This window comes from Caloenas nicobarica, chromosome 2, assembly GCF_036013445.1.
Source record: "Caloenas nicobarica isolate bCalNic1 chromosome 2, bCalNic1.hap1, whole genome shotgun sequence".
NCBI classification, from domain to species: domain Eukaryota; kingdom Metazoa; phylum Chordata; class Aves; order Columbiformes; family Columbidae; genus Caloenas; species Caloenas nicobarica.
In genome coordinates, this window is record NC_088246.1 from 50,413,014 (window position 1) to 50,433,082 (window position 20,069).

Genomic DNA, 20,069 nt, shown 5'->3' on the forward strand with positions numbered 1-20,069 from the left:
AGAAATATTTTACAATGAGGGTGGTGAAACCATGGAACAGGTTGTCCAGAGAGGTGGACACATTCAAGGCCAGGCTGGACGGGGCTCTGAGCAACCTGATCTAGTTGAAGATGCCCCTGCCAATTGCAGGGAGGTTGGACTAGCTGACCTTTGAAGGTCCTTTCCAAACCACACTATTGTATGATTCTCCATCATGACTGAACCATGGGCACAGGAGGAGGAATATCTCTGAGCAGACTCTCTCCCTTTTCCTTGCTCTTTCAGAGGCTCCATTCCAGCACAGCCCTTCCCCATGGAGGCACACTGGAGCCAGCTCCCCTCCAGAGCCCAGTCACTGCCTTCCCTCCCAGTGGACAGGGTGAGACAGACACTGCATCGCCAAGTGTGTATGGCTGTGGACTGGGAGTCCAGAACCTCCCTTTTTAGTGCTGAATTGACCTTACAGCTGAGCATTAGACACCCACATTGCTGTTCTGTCCTGCAGTTCTCCTTCCCACCTGCCATCTGTGCCCTTCACCAAAAAGCTCTCCTAGGATCACAGTTTCTGCTAGGGGCTCTAGATATTCTGGTAATGCCAAAAAAATATATATATAATAAGCCACAGACAAAGTTCAGGATTTTTACCCCATTACCTCTGCTGTTGCCCTTAAGGGAAGGAAAGCCCTTATCCCACTAGGCAGGTAACCCACAACAAGGTAACTTGTTCACTCAGAATACATTGTCCTAACACATGTTGTTACTGCAAGGGTTTTTTTTACAAAGGCTAAAACCACACTATTTCTTTTTCATAACAATCACAGTAATAATAACACAGCTCAGAAAATACTGAATTGGCATTTCTAAAGCCTCTTGGCTGTCCTGTTTTGCTCTAGAAGAGCTATATTCTTGGCATTGTCCTACGAAAACATAGTATGTGTTGCATCACATGCTAATAGCCAGAAGAGCAACATTTATACTACTTTATATGAATGAGACATGAAGAAAAATAAAGTGTCTTATGGATAACTCAACAAGCTATTCGTCTATCTGGGCCTTAATTTATTTGATCTGTAATAACAAAATATTTCCTCCTTTAGTTTCATTTTTTTTTAAATTCACCAGATGACAGGAGTATATTGTAAGCAGAAACTCTGTACTAGAAACCACATTCCAGTGGTATTGAGAAATCACTTTCTTGTGGTGGAACTAGAAGCTTGCTTTTGGAGATGCAAGAATTTCTTTTTCTCTACAATAGTTTTCAGTGTGGTTGAGATGTAGTGTACGCTACAGAACAGACCTCATTTTGGATGCCAATGAACCCCATGGGTAGTAAATCTTTTTTCTTAAGCAATTAAATTTCTGGCTTTAATCTTTCATTCTCTTGATAGAAGTGGTTTCCTGGATCAGGCTGAAAGCCAGAAAATAATCTGCAAAACAAAGGTTCCCCCCAGCTCTAAACTGCATTTAATATTTCTCTCTCACTGCAATCATTCCCGTTGTTGCTTTTTTTTTTCTCTCTCCTTTCTTCACTGTATTGTAAGAGACAAACTCTGACAGCTGGGGAAAAGGGAGTAAGTTTCAGGACATGCTGTCTTAAGCAACCTGAAGCATCCGTACACCCCAAAACTTGCCCTTTTTATTATTCATTAGGGAAAGTGCTGAAGCTGGAAGAGATATTCACAGCCCTCTTGCCTTGCTCTTGCCTTTGGAATCTTAATTGCAACACTAATCTAGAAGTCTGTGTCCATCACTACTTCTCCCATCTATTCTCTCTTTTCACATCCACAGGGAAGAAACCCACTGAATGCTGGCATATCAGTTGACCCTTTCTATCTGTAAACAAAAGGTTTTAAAAAAAAAAAATTAAAAACTGCAAAAGTAATAGTAACTTTATGAACTAGAAGGTCCTAAGAAGGTCCTTTCAGTACTTAAAAGGGGTCTATAAGAAAGATTGGAACAAACTTTTTAGCAATGCCTGTTACAATAGAACGAGGGGTGATGGTTTTAAACTAAAGAAGGGGAGATTCAGGCTAGACATGAGGAAGAAATCTTTTACAATGAGGGTGGTGAAACACTGGCACAGGTTGCCCAGACAGGTGATAGATGCCCCATCTCTGGAGACATTCAAGGCCAGGCTGGACGAGGCTCTGAGCAACCTGATCTAGTTGAAGATGTCCCTGCTTATCGCAGCGGGGTTGGACTAGATGACCTTTGAAGGTCCCTTCCAAACCAAACTATTCTATGATTTCACTGAAGCAGTTAAATGAATTAGAAAAATTTGTTCAGGAAGATACCACTATTAACCTGCACTTTCTGCTCTGCAGCCACATTACAGGAAGCTACTCCAACAGATATAGAGACATGCATTACCAGTGGTCTTACCCCTTCCAGGGAGGGCTCTTTCCATTATGAACTGTCTGGCAGACATCACCCAGGGCCCTATTTCAGATTAACACAGGAGGCTGGATTGGACTGAGACACCCATGAAACTGTGATCCTGAATGCTCCTGCCAGACAGTTTGTGTGTCAAGTAGTACATTTCACATCAGTGTGGGTATCTCCAAATATCAACATTTTGCAGACTTGTCCTTTCTGATTATGGGTATTGACTCCTAGCTGGATAGCTTCAGAGACAGTAATTGGATTTAATGTAGGTCTTCAAGGCGCTCAAATTCTCTGCTTCAAGTTGAAAAGGAATATTACACGCCGATATAAATTACATATTCCAGTGATGTATTGTACAAGATAAGTACTCCTTTATTAACTAAAACAGTTGTCCCTTCATTAGAGTTTTAGAAAATCTAGAACATTATGGGGCAAGTTTTCATTAAAAACACCACTTGTGAGATACAATGATGAGGTACTAGAGAGAGTTCAGAGAAGGGCAACGAAGCTGGTGAGGGGTCTGGAGCACAAGTCTGATGAGGAGCAGCTGAGGGAGCTGGGGCTGTTCAGCCTGGAGAAAAGGAGGCTGAGGGGAGACCTTATCGCTGTCTACAGCTACCTGAAAAGAGGTTGTAGCATGGAGGGGGTTGGTCTCTTCTCCCAAGTAGCAAGTGATACGACAAGAGAAAATGGCCTCAAGTTGTGCCAGAGGAGGTTTAGATTGGATATTAGGAAAAAATTCTTCACAGAAAGGGTTGTCAGGCACTGGAACAGGCTGCCCAGGGAAGTGTTGGAGTCACCGTCCCTGGAAGTGTTTAAAAGACGTGTAGATGAGGTTCTTAGGGACATGGTTTAGTGCTAGAGCTAGGTTATGGCTGGACTCAGTGATCCTGAGGGTCTCTTCCAACCAAACTGGTTCTGTGATTCCAGTTGCTGCACTGCAATTCTCAGTTTTCCAGACTTCAGTATGAGGCTTTTACCCCTTAATACAGTTCAGGTCCGGTTTTTTGTTGTTCTTGTTGGGGTTTATTGTTTGTTTGTTCTTGTTTGTTTGTTTTTCTTTCTCTCCTCTCTCTATCTTTCTTTTCAGGTCTGATCAAGTGAGCTGCTGAGCTGTTCTTTTTCCTTCTACTTCGATAGTAGAATAAACTCTGCATGATTTATGTGTATTCAGCACTTAATTCTGACCCTGCAAACCTTTAAGCTCTTGTTTGAACCTTTAAACCTCAGGATGTTAAAGCAAGATACCCAAGAATAATAAGTCTATATGAACTATCTGCATTTCCTCTTTAGGGCCCCTTGCTCAACCGCACAAAATATGAGGCCATATTCCAATCAGTATCATACAAGGACAAGATCAACAGTCCCTAATCCCATGTGGGCTAACAAAAATCTTACAACATATTTTGAAACAGTTTTAGACAGAAGTCTACCTCTCTGCTGCCCTTTCTATACTTTCCAGCACCAATTCCTGCCTCAATGTCTTTCTCTTGCAAGCATCAATTCGTGTAAAATATTGTCATAAATGAAAACAACCAAAGTCATTTCTCAAGTCATTTCCTAAATCAAAGCCAGAGAATATTCCATCACACTTGTTTGAAGTCAGTGAAGGTACCTGTTAGCACTGTTGACTGGCTATGCTATTGAAGGAGGTGACAGGATTAGATCTGTAGCTTTAATTTGTCAGAAGGAACAGTTTATTGACTTCAAAAAGTTCTGCCGCTGACAGGAGATAATTGTTGCATTTGCTCAATGATTTCAGGAAAATGAATAGCTGTTTTGAGTTCTCTAGGATGTGAGAAAATGAGCAGGCACCTGGAGCCATTGAGCAGGTGAACTCTTCATCCAAGACACACAACACCTTTTACATTGCTGTGCTCCTGCATACAGGAGCCAGCGGCACAATACGATACTCAAGTTATCGATTTACTCAACACAGAAGATGCCAAAAGGACAGCCAGAACTGCAGACCATGTGCATTTTCAGGGAAGCATGGCTCCAGAGAGGTCAAAAAAGTAATTGGGCAGTAATACAATTGTGCGAGATCATATTAAAGCCTACAGTTATTCATTTTATTACATTTTGCAGTAAGCTACTGAATCGACAATCTATCTAGGTTGAAGTTTATTTGGTTAAGTTTAGAAATACACAGAAAATGAACACTTCAGTGCTATCTTTGGCTTTCTTACACAGGGCAGAGTTCAAGATACTCAAGGCTAGATTTCAAAGTTATTGAGCCTGCAGGAAGCAGTAGGTACCTAAATGCCCTGAAAATTCAAGGCAGGGCTACTCCATTATTAAATGCTGGATTAAACATAGACTCTTCCTACACATCCCTAAAAGGATTGTTATGTTTTTACAAAAGCAGATGCTGTCTCAGTGTGCCCCTGCTAGGCTCAAAACTAAGGCATGCCCTCACTATACTTGGCTGGGGAGAACATTAGTTCCTGAAGAGGAGCTCCACAAAAGTCATCAGACAACCCAAATCTAGATTTCTGATACTTCAAATCTAGACATTTCAGCCTAAACAGCTGGACTATTTACTGGCTAGCACATGTGGCCTGTTTAACTACTAACTACTAGTACAGCCTCTCCCTGCAGCAAGAGGAAAAAGAAAGGGGTGAGAAGAGTCAGGCTTAACTGAATTAACTAGAATAAGTTGTAAGGAGTTGTATTTAATGGTTGGTGTTCCTGGTGCACCAAACATTCAACTTGCTTTTAGAAGCCACGGCAATATGCAAAATTTGATTCCATTTCACTGATCTCCCTAAATACTTAACTTCAGATAAACCCAAACTTCCATTTTCAAACAGGTGTCCACTAAGTATTTATTTACAGCTGCACATCAAAACCATCTGTACCTCCTGGATTCATGTGTTCAGAAGGAAAAGGTGGATTAAATGTGGATTCTTTCAAATGAATATATACCTTTAAGCATTGCATTCATTACAGGTTGTTTGAAGAGAATTCAATTGCTTGACTTTATGAATCGTACCTGGTTATGGCTTGAACCTCCCAGCGAAAGAGTAACTAGCAATAACTGACTTCCCCATGGGGTAAACACACAGCTGTTTCTTCTTATGATGGGAGGTTCCTCTTGGCAAGTCTCTGCCCACGTTATGAGAAAGGGCATTACCCAGCCTTTGCCTAGAACAGCTCAAGGTCTATCGCTGTACCTGCCTTCAGCCCAGCACCCAGAAAAGCAGAGCCACAAACTACCCTGTTTCCCCGAAAATAAGACAGTGTCTTACTTAATTTTTGCTCCAAAAGACGTTTACTTTTTTACATGCATAGCTGCCCGGACACAAATTAAATTGACTTTTTTTATAAACTGTAACTAGGGCTTAATTTTGGAGTAGGGCTTATATTTTGAGCACCCTCAAAAATCCTGAAAAAAAATCATGCTAGGGCTTTTTTTTTGGGTAGGTCTTATTTTCAGGGAAACAGGGTATCCTGCCTGTATGAGCTTGGCAGAATGCACTGGGACAAAGTTTCTGCTCTCATTTGCGCAAATCCTTTTTCCTGCTCTCCAGAATAAGCTGGAAGACAGAGTTCACGCCAGGATTAGATCATCCTTACTCTGTTCTACAACACCACACTTCCCATCTCACAGTGAGTACCAGTTGTAGGTGGCACAAAAGAAGTGACAATTCCCAAGCATCTGAACAGCCTGTTCTGGTTTAAGAGCAAAGAACTGCTAACTGCTCTGAAAATACCCCCTGCTTGCTGCAGTCAACACATCTGCACATTTACTTTCACTGAGGTAGTAAAAAGTTACTCTCCGAGGCAGTAAACACTCCTGCTTACTTGCAATGGTTGCCTAATTTGTTGTGCTCCTATATGAAAGCATTACCACTTGCTGTGGCAAAGCTCTAACAAAATCCACTGCTGATAAGTCTTGTAAAATCACCTGGCATAGATTTACTAGGGTGATACTTGGCTTTCTAGTGCAGTGCTTTCCGCAGATAAATTTGCAAGGAAGTGCTATTCCCTTTCCATTTCCAGCCGTCTCGATTGTAGGTGCACTTGTGCATCTAGTTACCCCAAAAGGATTTGGCTCCAAGAAGGGTCAGTTCTCTGAAATCCTGAGCAAATCATCTGGTTAGACAGACAAACTTTTTAGAAGCCCTAATGAAAGCAAACCCACAGGCACTGATGGGAATCATCTCGCAGTCAATTCACTGACCACTGAACTGGATGGAGCACAGACAAACTGACGGGAGGTGGTCTGTCACCTATGCAGCCCAAAAACCAGCTATATTCCACCTACCATTGGCATTACATGGATTTACTCAAAAAATACTTGCTTCGGGTGATGTCATCATAAGGAAAGAAACTAGTGGACAAGATAGACTAAGACAGTGATTAAAGAGCAAACATTTTTCCATCATCATTTTTCTCTCCTCAGACAGAACAAAGCTAAATCTTATTTCCAGGGAGGCCTCCATTTTATTCCCCTCAACCTTCACAATCCCTCATCCTCTAAAATCCACACACACTCCATTAGGCAATAAGTTCAAGGATATCAAACAGCAGGCAATTAATGTTAACAACTGACTCAGCCTTCCATTTCTTTCAGCAGTATTTTGTGGTCTTCTTGAGCAGACTTGAGAAGAGAAATAAAAGAAATAGAATACATACCAACTAGCAAAAAAAATACACCCCTAAAAGGGAAAAACAGAGTTAGATGTGACTGCAGAACCTGTATTCAATATTTTGCCATTCACAGGCACTTTCACTCACCATCAACAAGAAGGAGAATGGCAGCAGTTATTTGCCAACTTTCATACATGTGTCTCCTGGTGACTCTTAGCAACATTTTTTCTTACAAGTCATTATGTTCTATGCCAGGACTTTGGCACTGAGCCGTGGTTCAGTATTCCAGACCTCAAGAACCGCATTCAAGTTAGAGTAAGTTTTATAAGGCAGTGCAAGATTTTCTTCTTTAAGGGTACCATCTAGAGTTTGGAAGTGGTTATGTTGTCCATCAGTCATCAATGAGATAGTCTAAAATTGTTGCTAAGAGGTGGAAAGTAGCTACTGGAAATTATTTGCCAGGATCAGACCCAACAATTCTGTGTTCTCTATTCTAACAAGGTGGGGATAATTCTGACATACTCTGAAAAGTTAAAAATCTCTATTCATTATAAGGCAAACCTGTATAACAAAATAGACTAAGTGCAATAGTAACATTTTTACCAAAACCAGTGAAAAAGACTGCAGGAGTTTCAAGAAGGCGTTATGCATTGTAGTGAAAATACGTTGTCATGTTTTCCAATTATACTGTTGTTTGTATTCACACAGAGCCACTTATTAGCCAGTATCCTCTTCATCTGAAGATGATACATTTCCACCCTCAAAAGCTTTGCCTGGAACACGAGCAACAAGGAATTGTTGCTGCTCCAAATGAAGGGAATAAAGATGAACAAACTATTGCCTTTAGCTAGCACAGATGCAATATTGTTTGGGGAACAAAGGCTAAAGAACACACTCAGCAAATTCGCAAGCACGCATAATCCACATATACACAAAAGTAAATCAAGCATCTCTAATGTCCCCTCTCATCACTCAAGAGGGAGATGTGAAAACTTCGCTCATAATGTTTGCCGCAGCTAAAACAAGAGCATTCACCTTCTGTTCCTGATGGGTGGTGATTTACAAGCCCAGACTGATGGTCTCGTTACCGCACATGGAGACAGGCTCAGTGTTTAGACTTGTGCCAGGCTGAGCTCCAGGACCCCAAGAGGGCTCTCAGTTCCCTGCACAATGGGAGGTCAAAAACCAAACTGAACCAGGGCTGTTCTTGGCCAGATACCACTGAACTGCATGGGGAAAAACAGGTTTTAGGAAAAAAAAAAACACAAAAAAAATCATGATGTTTTCAAACCAGCATTTCAGATATGTTGTTCTTTGAACTTGGAAGTCAACCTGAAACAGAAGTACATGCTGAGCAACACTCCTGTCACCAGGACCAGCAAAATTAAAGTTCTGGCAATAAGAGCTAGGCAAGAGCCGTGCAGCACAAGCCCTGCTCCACTTGTCCGATGGTTTAAAGACAACAAGAAGCAAATACAAGCAAGTCTCCTGAACCCTGATGTTGTGCATAGAAGTGCACTACTAGCAAAATATTTATGCTTATGTTTCAGGGAGGCAAGTACTGGATACACACAACCACTGAAAAGTAACAGCACGTCTCTGGAAAGAACTATTGCTAAGGTAAAACCTTTCCTTTCAGAGATCAGTCCTTGATTCTCCTTTGCTCCCAACAGAGAAGTCAGCCAACTGTTTGGTGTGAAAACAAATTTTCCCAGTGCGGCCACAAGCTGAGCTAACACGAAAAACATTTCCTCTTGCCCAAATTCTGCAGATGATGGGACTTGGTCCCAGGGCATTGTATTTAGTTTCAGTCTAGAGCTGCAGATCAGTCGAAGGCTGGGAATCCCACCCTCGCCCTGGTATGAAGGAAACAGTGTTGAAAGGAAAGCATTTGGCTCCAGGAGGGAGGATTAATTTTAAGGACTAAACATTTAGCTGTTTAGGGTATAAACCATGTAAAGGAATTTAGCCAGAAATATGTATTCAACTAGGGGAATAACATACAACTTTCTTCAGTATATTGTAATTGGTTTTGTTAACATAGTTGACAGAAGAGCAACAATTTGGTAGCGCTTCAAAAAAGCAGCCCATATTTTAACAGAGCAATTCAGATCTGATGAAGTGTATATGCACTTATTTACCTTTGTCTTGGTACATAACTCAAATCCGTCTAGGCAGCTGTCCTTCTAGGTAGCAGTTCTGCTACAGAACAACCAACAGTGGTGCAGATACACACATACAAGTTCATGCTGAATTCACAAAACAGCCACCAGATTTGAGCCATGTCCAAAGAGGTCTGGTTTAATGCTATTGCTTCAAAACCAAAGCTAGGACTCAATTCCTCAGTGCCCAGATAAAATTGCCAATATGAAACACGCAGTACCTCTATGGCATTACTATGCAGAAACACATTTATCCTTGGGGCCATGAAGCCACGGACCGTCAGATCCTCTCATGGTACAATCACTCACACAAAGAGCAGCAAACAGTATTTGTGCACATGCCCTGATTACTGGGGGCGTAAAAAAATATAAAAATGCAAAAAGAAACACCCAACTCTCCTTCACACAGCCTTTTCACTCTAGAAACAAAGCCCACAATGAGTTTGAAGATCTACATCAACCTTGCAAGACTTTCTGGGGAGTTTAAAGCACCATGACTATAATAAAAAAAGCACCCACACAATGTAAACACAAAACATGGAGAGTATTAGGTGCCTCCTGGGATCCTCAAGGACGTCTGACAGAGTTATGCTTACACTGCAGCAACTACCATAACCACAGTTGGGTGTGGAGGTACTCCAACACAAAATTCAGCTGAGTAGCAGGATTTCAGCCTCGAGTATTTGCTGAGCTCTGACCTAAATTCTGCTGGTTCCCGGGCAGACAGCTTACCGTTCAAGTACAGCTATAGTCTACTGCAAATACAGTAGCTGTTACAGTCTAAGAATAAAACAAATGGGTCTCAACTTTCAATTTCTATGGAGCTTTGAAGTCCAGCTTTGAGATCCTACTGGGAAAACAACTGGCTCTGAAAAGGAGCATTATTTCCGAGGACTAAACATTTAGCTTCTAAGAGGATAAAATGTAATCTAGCCAGTGCTAAACTAAGAGAACTTCCAACATTAAGAAGCAACATAAGCTCCAGGTAGTAAGACATTAGAATACCTATGAGGAATATACACTGAGGAGGTCCACATTCAAACTTTTCGAGAATCAGACACCAAACTGCATAGCCCTCCCCATGTGTTAATAGAGCTGCAGAAGCAGAAATAAATAATTAAGAGCTGGAGCAAAAATAATGGAACTCGTACTTTTATTAAAACTAACTGCCTTTTTTTTCCCCTCCCCTTCAAATAGCCAAGATTTCTGCTCCCAGTAACCCAGAACATGCAATGGGAGAAACAGGACAAATCATTTCACATCTGCAAAATTACACCACGGTATCCAGCGCCCGCATACAGAGGCTCACTGGACCAAATTAAGGGGCTCTGTTAGTGCTGGGATTTGCAGGCAAACGTCTTCATCACTCATTCTCCTGGCACCAGCCAGGAACCTAAAGTTTTCAGAAGTTTATTATTCCTGTTCGCCAGTACACAGTGTTTCAACTGATGTATTTAAACAACCTCCAGTTCAAAAAAAAGCAGACACATACTTATCACTGCTGGAGTGTGACGTCAAACTAACACCAGCCAGTTCTAAGGGAAGGTCCAAGCCTGGAAAACCCAAAATGAAGGAGAGAGTGACCCATGCAATCACTCCAGCACAGGCAACATAACTCCCAGGAGAGGAGGCATCCAAAACAGAACTCACCAAACACATTTTTTAGTAGTCAACTCTGTTGAAACAAGCTGAATTGCCTTCTAGTACAGCTTTGTCAGCTCTCCCTTTGCACATTGGCTCTGCACAGAGCTTGAATGCTGGAAGTATTTTGTAGCTACTCAAGGCACTGAGATGGGCCGGGAGCTAGACATCCAGGTGCCTTCAAGAAGTCTTAGCAAGTGACTCCAGGTTTAGGATTGCTGACATTTCTTTTAGCTTTGTATTTCCTTGCTTATCTTCAAAGTTGTTCAGCTACTCGTTATTTTTACACTCTTAACTATTCACTGAAACTTTTACTACCCTCTCCTCTATCAATCTCCATGAAAGCAAATCAGGTTTCCACTTACCTTTTGAGCCCCAGATGACTTGCCTTGTAGTCCTACCAGTCTGCCCAAACCAAAGGAACAGTATCCACAAAATGAGGGCACCTGGTTTTCTCCGCCTATCCTTTCCTACACAGTCTTCCTGCAGCCTACAGCATTTTACTACTGATAAAATGGGAACTCCAACACTCTTAAAATTTGTATTGATCAACACAGACCCCAAGGACAAGGATCTTCCCAACCACTCACAACACTAACTCAGATCAAACTAACCCAACAACCTCTTGCAGACCTAGCAACATTAAACCCCCTCCTGCCAGCTGCATAAATCTCTCAGCCTTTCTGTAGGCTCCTGCCAGGACTGTGCCAATTCTTGTCAGCTGTAGCATGGAAACAGCTTTCTCCCAGCTGATGCTGTTTCAAGTCATCTCATCCTGAGATAACAAAGCTTAGTAGATGCCATTAGTTTTTCTGACTAATATGTTTCTTCTTCTGAGAAAAAAACACATGGTGTCGTCCTTCTAAGGGCTTTTCCCTGCTCTGCTAGAGAAGAAACAAACCAAAACAAATCCTGTACTGCAGGACTTTTGGTCTGGGTCCGTTAAAGGAACTAAAGCAAGCACCAGTTCTTGACTTAGGGCTACGTGATGTTCCTCCTTATTGCCTTGTTGAAGGAACTACTGTTTCTCCTTACAACAAACACAGAGGTAAGACCCCAAAGTCTCTCCTCTTCCCAAAAGAAGGGGTTGATTTCTTAAACAAATACCAAAGGTGAGGAACTATAAAAATCCATCCCAAAGCAGGAAAACTGTTAAATTGACACCAAAGGAGGTATTCATTCTCACTGAAGTCAATGGGGTCAAAGTGCGCAGGTTTCTCTGAAGTAGACTAACAGGCCAACTGAGCCCAGAAACACAGACCTTTGCATGTCTAGTGGTAGAATTTGGATCTGTGTTTGTAAAGCAACACATTCTTGTACAGCCCTGACTCAACAGGGCTGTTGTCCAGTTGCTAATGCACTGCTCTATTAAAGTGAAGAGGGATTTTCAAATTCACTTGCATAAAAATTACACGGAAGCTAAAGGACATAACCAAAAGTGTTGCTTAGCAAGGATCTGGATGACTGAGATTTAATAACGGATGATTAGAAAAGCATCACTGCACTTCAACAGTCTGAATACTGCCACTACAGTCCCAGGAAGAGGAATTCGAGTTTATATGAACCAGTACCAAAGGAAAAACATTTTCATGAGTTAAGGACCAACCAGCCAACTTCCACGTACAGGATTAAGCTTTACATTTGCCATGGTGGATAATGAATAATAAAAGAACTGCTCTGTGCTAGGATCACTGTACTGAGAAGTTACTTTTTGCCTCTATTTTTTAAAATTATTGTGTTTATCCAAGGTCACTCATGGGAAAAATGAATGGTTAGTCAAACACATATACTTAGTTGCAAAAATAATAAAGAACTTTTCAAAAGGAGAGAAATGGGAGTAGCGAATTGACTTGAATTTATTTGACTTGAATTTTCTCCTCATATGGGAAAACAAATGAATATTTACATACTGTAAAGTCAAGTGTCTAGCCACCAAAATAATGTCATCAAAAAGTCATCAGGAGAAAGGTCGTATTATTTGGATAGATTTTTTCCTTCTGTGGTACTTTCTTCTTGAAGTCTAAATAAACACTCAGGCTACAGCCACATTTAATCTGTTGGAAGTTTGGGAAGGTTGCGAGCCCCAGTGTTCGAAGTGCAGAAGTTTTCCTCTTGGTGAGCAGCAAGAACAGTGCTCCAGGGAATCAAGGGAGAAGCTTCGCAGCCCAAAACTATCATCTGTTCAGACTGATTAATATGAGACATTGTGGGAAGATATTTCCAGTCCTTCCTCACTGCAGTCGTAGGAGAACAAGTTGGCTTAAATACACTACCAGAAGGATTCTTAAATGATACATACCATAAAACATGGGATAACAGTGTCCAAGGGAACACCACCTGAAGTCCTAGACCTAAGGCATCTCAAGCTCTTCACTGGAAATCAATTCACCACCTGTGTAATTGTTTGCCTACACATGCTTTAGGAGGCCACAGGTATTCTATAAAGCCTCCATCTGCAAGATGTTGAGCACTCCCTGTCTTGACATTGCAGTGGCAATTAGAGGCGCTTCACACTTCAGAAAGATGGACCTGTGGTGCCTCTAGCCCTCCTAGACTGCAATTACACACTCAGGTTCATAAGGTGCAGTGACCACCAACAGGCAGGTGCAGGAGAGCCAGGGAGGGCTGCAGGGCTGTGACAATCATATCTCGGGCTGCACCAAAAGGAGCGTGGCCAGCAGGTCAAGGGAGGTGATTCTGCCCCTCTACTCCAGTCTGGTGAGACCCCATCTGGAGTCCTGCGTCCAGCTCTGGAGCCCTCAGTACAGGAAAGACATGGACCTGTTGGAGAAGGGCCAGAGGAAGTCACAAAAATGATCAAAGGGATGGAGAACCTCTCCTATGAGGACAGGCTGAGAGACTTGGAATGTTTCAGCCTTGAGAAGGCTCCAGGGAGACTCTATTGTGGCCTTTCAGTACTTAAAAGAAGCCTATAAGGAAGATGGGGACAGACTTTTAGCAGGGCCTGTTACGATAGGACAAGGGGTGATGGTTGTAAACTAAAGGAGGGGAGATTCAGACTAGACATGACGAAGAAATTTTTTACAATGAGGGTGGTAAAACACTGGAACAGGTTTCCCAGATCAGTGGTAGACGCCCCATCCTTGGAAACATTCAATACCAGGCTGGATGAGGCTCTGAGCAACCCAATCTAGTTGAAGATGTCCTTGCTCAGTGCAGGGCAGTTGGACCAGAGGACATTTGAAAGTCCCTTCCAACCCAAACTATTCTATGATTCATGCCACTGGCAAGTCACAGCTTTATCAAACCAGCAACAGCTACTGGTTTTCCTTCTGATTGAGGACTCACCCAGGTGATACCACTCATTCCAGCCAAAACCTTGCTGTGGCCTGGCTTAGTTTTCAGGTGAGCCAGAGCTTGGAGCTGTTGTGGGTTTTCACGCAAGAAAATGCTTGGGGATTTTAGGACAAACGGCAATTTTCTTATTGAAACTTCCTAATTAGCAAATTTCAATAGGGTTTTTCCTTCCCAGTGTCAGCTAGATAAAAACGTTGTGAAACAAACCCTTCTAGACATCAAAGCAAGAGGGTGATTGTTTCTGTGTTTCAGAATGAGCTTGAAACTGGATCCAGACCAGTACTTGGAGACATGCTTTTTAATTTTCAAGAGCCATTGCCCAATGTGATTTCCCAAGGCCCTGAGCCTTGGTCGCTATGAGCTTCATCCCCCAAATTCCTCCTGGTGGCCAGTCCTTTGTTTTTGAGCATCCCCAGTAAAGCTGTTGTAAATAATGTACACAGCCCTTAGCCAACCGAGGCAGAGATGGCACCACCACGACCACATGAACATCTCAAGCTACAGCTGGGTTACTTCTCACGTGATGCAAAATGAAAAATAAAGCCCTGAGCATTCCAGTCATACCAAGCGCACTCCCAACAGTGCTTTTAAACAAATCTCCACTGTTCGAGGGACAGAGCAGAACTGGAGTCTGTCTGCTTCGATTTAAATCTGTCCCTGAATGATGTCCATGAGTTAACAGGGAGAATCACAAGAGAAGGAACAAATAAACATTACAAAAAGAAAAAGAAAACCAGACTTTTTAAACACTCAGATGCCTGGATAGTTCCCAGGCTAAGCATCCATGTGTTGAGGGGAAAAAAAAAAAAAAATCTTCTCAACAGCATACAAGTGTTAGCAGCTTGGAGGCTGCATAATCTATCTGTGGATCAGGTATGGATTTACAAGGGGGCAGAGAAGGGTACTCCCCGCCTTGTTCCTGGAAGCTGTAGCTTGCAGGGCTCATGTTCTCAGGCCATACCACAGGGCTGTCTGTGGGCACACAACCCATCGTATGTGGGCTGGTCTACAGGTTGTCCTCTCCAGGGAAGGAGGAAGCCATCCAGGAAAGCGCTTTTGTCTGTCAGTGTGGTCAATACACTTAACGGTGTGGTAAAGTGCAAAGAGCTTTAGCTACTGCATATGAAAGAGGCCTGGCTGCTACTGTTTTTTAGGATCATTTCTGCCTCTGCTTTCTTTCCTCTGCAGCAAGGGAAAGACTTACTAAACTTTGTTTTGGATGTACCTCAGCCCAAGCCTTTCTGGTTTTGGGGCAATGGCCCCGTGATTCTCTGTTTGTGCCCACACTTCTGCTACTGCAGGACAAGCAGAAAGGCCGTGTAGCCCCTCACTATGTGAGACTTTAGGAGCCCAAGTTTGGAAACACAGATGAAGAGGAGCCACCAATCACAGCCTGCTGTTAATGTACAGCACTGAAACATGGTAAGTTCCCAAAGAGTGACAGCAGGTCACTTAAATGGTATCTAAGTTGTCCCACAAAAAGCCATCTAGATTCCCATTTGGCCCAGATCTCGTATTTATGTAGTTCAAATTTATGCCTGCGTTTAATGCAGGAATGCTAGAGCTTGAGTGTAATTTGTGTTTGTACTTCAAATAGCTATCTAGAAAATATTAGACAAAGCCAATAAAAGGAAAAGCTTTCCCCTGTCTCTCTCCCGAAACTCCTCTTCAGCTTAACCCAATTTTCCAAGTCACTTAGAGGCCTTTAAATAAAATGAAATCCTAACGATGTCGCTGCCATGAATAATTAATTGTACCAGTACAATCTCTCAAACAAAATCCATTCTCATTAGATTAGAGGTTTTCTCAAGACACACGAGTTCATTATGGCATTTTTACATCCTTCTTGTCTCTTACATTTCTTTGTCTTTCCTTATCTATGTCTTTTCTTATTTGTGTCCGAGACCCAGGACTCCATCACCTCGGTAGCCTCCAAAATGACATGCCAATGCCTGGGGAAGAGAGGTCCTGGGCAACCAGGCACATGGTGGCAGGAGTGTGAGCGCCCTGTCTGTAGCTTATGGGCAGCCCAGTGGAGTGAGCAGGTCACTGGACACTCCTGTTCCCAGAGCCCACCAACTGCTTTTGCAAGGTTTACCCTTTGCTAAGAGCTCTGACCTTGAACAGGTTCGGGAGCATGGTTCAAGTTTTGTGTGAAATCTTTGTTAAAGCCATTCTCATTATTTTAAGTCACAGGAGGTTAAAGAGTATTACCATACTGATATCAATAACCAGATGTCGTTGTTCGTTTCTTTGTTTTTACCCAGCTTTGTATTCAGATTAATAAGGGTAACAGGTGAGTTAAGGATAGAGGGTCAAATCTATCGCGCATAAAAATTGATTTATTTACCATCATTCTGGCAGGCAAAACTTCCAAGACTCTCAGAGTTGCATCTATCCAGAGACCAAATAAACTATTTTAAAGTATAATAGGAGTCATTCATAGTATCCTTAATAATGGGCTTTGCCACAAGAAATAAAACTTTTGTCCAGACATAGCCCAGTTTAAACTGATGGCACCTAAAACATTGTTTTCTTGAGCCTCTGACAGTCCAGATGCATCCAGTGTTTTTTCTTCTTTTGACAATGACAACAGTGTAAGGAATGAGAGCTCCCTGAAGTCCCCAAAGCAACTATTATTAGTCTTTTGGAAGATGCATACAAATAAAATCCAGATCACTGAGCATCTTCAGGAATCTAATTTGATTTTTTTACAGAGGCAAGCATTACTTTCAGTGCTTGGGACAGATTCCAAGTCTGAAAATTACGCCCACGTCTTACATGTGCCCTGTTACTTTAGTGGGAGGTGGCATCGCTGTGCCACTTTGGATGTTCCCTCACGAACCGCAAACCCTGTAAGCACACACTGGTAACAGGCCACTGGAGCAGAGAACTGAAAGGGACCTCTACCCCATCACAGGATTCCTCAAACACCATCTCACACCTACCTGTGGTCTTCCTCTCCACCACTCTTCTTAGGAAGATACCACTTCCATGGTTAGGAATTATCTTCTGGCCCAAATTTACTTCTTGCAGCTTATATTCATTCCTTTTCAGGCCAGATTTGTCCTTTTCACTAAAGAGCTATTGTCTCTGACAGCATTTATCCCCTTAATGTATTCACAGGCAACATTCATCATTTCAAATTTTTCATCTTCTTAGATGATTTAAATTCTCTTGATCATCCAAGTGCCCTTCCCTCCACGCCACTCCATTTTGGAGATTATTTGTGGTGAAAATGGGAGACTGGAACAGTACACAACATCGCACACTAACAACTGGAACAGTAAAGTTAATAATTCCTTCCCTTCTATCAATACCTCAACTGAGGTACCTTAAGACATCAGGATCGTAGATACTTTTTTCCTGGTCACTATGCACTTACGACTCCTTGTGAACCTCTGATCATCCAGCATGCCCAGCATTCTTCCTTTGCTGTTTCCAAGTGCTATGTTCTTGGTTTCTAAGAGTAATTCTTGTTCTTAGTCACTATTTTCTTCACCTAGCTCTTTGCATTGCTGCATTTCCTCCTGTTTTCATTAGCCCAGTCCTCACCGACGCACATCACCGTTCTCTTCGTGTTGCTGATGCCTCATAACTTCATGTCAGAATAAAATTCCATGGGCACTCCAGAGCCAGGCCACAGACGTGCTCTGGCGAGGGGAACTGTAACCACAACATGTAACCTACCCCTGGAAGAGCCCAAGGGAAAGGGATGTTACCCCATTATCTTCTGACTGCCCATGTTGATCCGTCCTTAAAAACACTGCTAGTTTTTATGCAAGATCATTAATCGAACTATTCAATATGATGTTTTTCCCCTCAAGGCTGTGTTTAAAAACATGTCTCCAGCCCTGTAATCCCCCTGTCAGCAAAGCTTCCTGTTATCTCTTCTTTATCTAGCTTGTGTCTTCATCCCTGTCTTATCCATCTAAACTAATACATTCTCTCAAAGGACCATAAAGTCTGCTCTGCCAGACATGACATTTCATGTTCCAGTTGTGTTTGCAGCACTTAGTTATACAGCTTTTGTCTTCATTCAAAGTCAAGAGAGGTTCTGCACTTTTGATGTCAGCAGCTCCAAGACTCCTCTAAAGCCAAGTCCTTGAGCTTATTAGTCCCCCTTGCTCCGCTCACTACTACTCTCAAAGTTTGCTGAAATAAAGCATACTAGTTTTATTTAATTGCCTTTCGATTTAAAGGAACTCCGTTGGCATTCAGACAATCCAAGCAGTTTGGTTTGGTTATGATAATCAATTATTTGGTAACATCCTTGCTGCAAGTGAGCCTGCAGCACTGATGAATCCTATTAGACTGATGACTGGTGAAGAAATCTGCTAGTTACTGGAGCTACTGCTTTCCCTACCTAGATTTTCTAGATCAGATTTAATTATAGAAACTCACCAATTTCTAAATCTAAGCCTCGGCATCTGCATACAAGTCTCTCAATGCTAGACCAGTAGATTTTTTTTTTTTTACCATCCTTTCAATAAATATTTAATCCAAAGTGGGTCTATTTGACCAGTGTTATCCATTTTTGCTTCTTTGTCATCTCTCTTACCATGAACACAGAATTATCAATACCTTTAGCTTTATTAATCATTGCTGAATAGTGCACCTCTTTAAACACCTGGTTGTCTTTCATGGCCTCTGCTCCCAAAATGTATTCGCAAACCAGCTGAGATCCGTTGCTAGTAATTCATATGATGCTGTTGCAATGTTAATTACATGTTTGTGTTAATACCCTGCTGGCCTTGACACTACAATTGCATTTTTTAAAAAATGAAATGTTTGTATAATTATACATTACTTTGCATATACACAGGTCCTGGTCCTTAACTGAGAAGGAATTTTTTTAATGATCCAGGTCACTTCCCTGACTCTGCTCTCACTAAAATTAGTATTTAGAGACTTACGCCTGTCAGTCCCAGTGTTCCTTTATCTACTACTTTACCCCCAGTATCTCATTTTCTCCTCCTTGCACGCAGATGCCACCAAAACTCTCAGGTCCTGCACTCACAGATCCAGTTCTGTTACTCACTGGTAACTCTTCCCCAACCAACTACCACAGTATATATATATCTATATCTATATATACCCTCAGGTCAGCAGCAGGCCCATACTAGCTTGCCTTGCCTATCCATCTCTGCAGTCACAAGGACTCCTCCCACAGGCTGGGCATCCATCCAGCTTCTTTCTTCAGACCGCCTCCGCTGTTACCTCGGGAGCTATCTTTTGTTCTGTTACTTTGCTTTGGAAAAAAATGAAATGCAGCATCCTCACACCAGCTTCCTGGTTCTGGCTGCTGGGCTCCCCTGCTCTCTACTGGTTTGTGTTTTGCAGAGGTCAGCTCCATATCTTCATCAAAACCCAGCAGCTGATGGTTCATTTACTGCAGTTTAAGGCAGAAAATCTCTCTCGTGTTCTAGGACCCACAATTCCTCTTCTACACATAGAAATCCCAACCTTTTGCAGCAGCCTCTGCTAGTGTATGTGCATAGGCTATACCGAACTAAACAGTAATTGAATGTGAGTGCCTGTGTGTCTATGTGACTATACAGAGTGAGTCAGTCTGTTATCCCTGCAAGGAAGGTCACTATAGCTATTAAATTACAATGGGCAAAAACATTAGTGTAGCCATTAAAATCAAAATCGAATTGATTTTCGAGATGATCATTATCCACGTTTGCAATTACAATTTTTCCTCTTAAAAATGGAAAATTCTACACAGATGGAAGGGCAGTGCAATAAACTCTAGATTTTTCTGTTAAACTTAGAAAAATCAAGATGATTCACCCTTAATGTTCCTTGACCTAATTTCTTTTTCTTTTAGCATCATAAGGGCCAGAGAATATTAAGTGGTATCATCTGTGATGTGGATACCAAGGCAACAGGGTCCCAGCTTAAGGACAAAATAAAATCTCATGGTACTTCTATGGAGTCAACAAATCTCTCTGAAATGTGTTTCAATTATGCTACTTGTGCTCT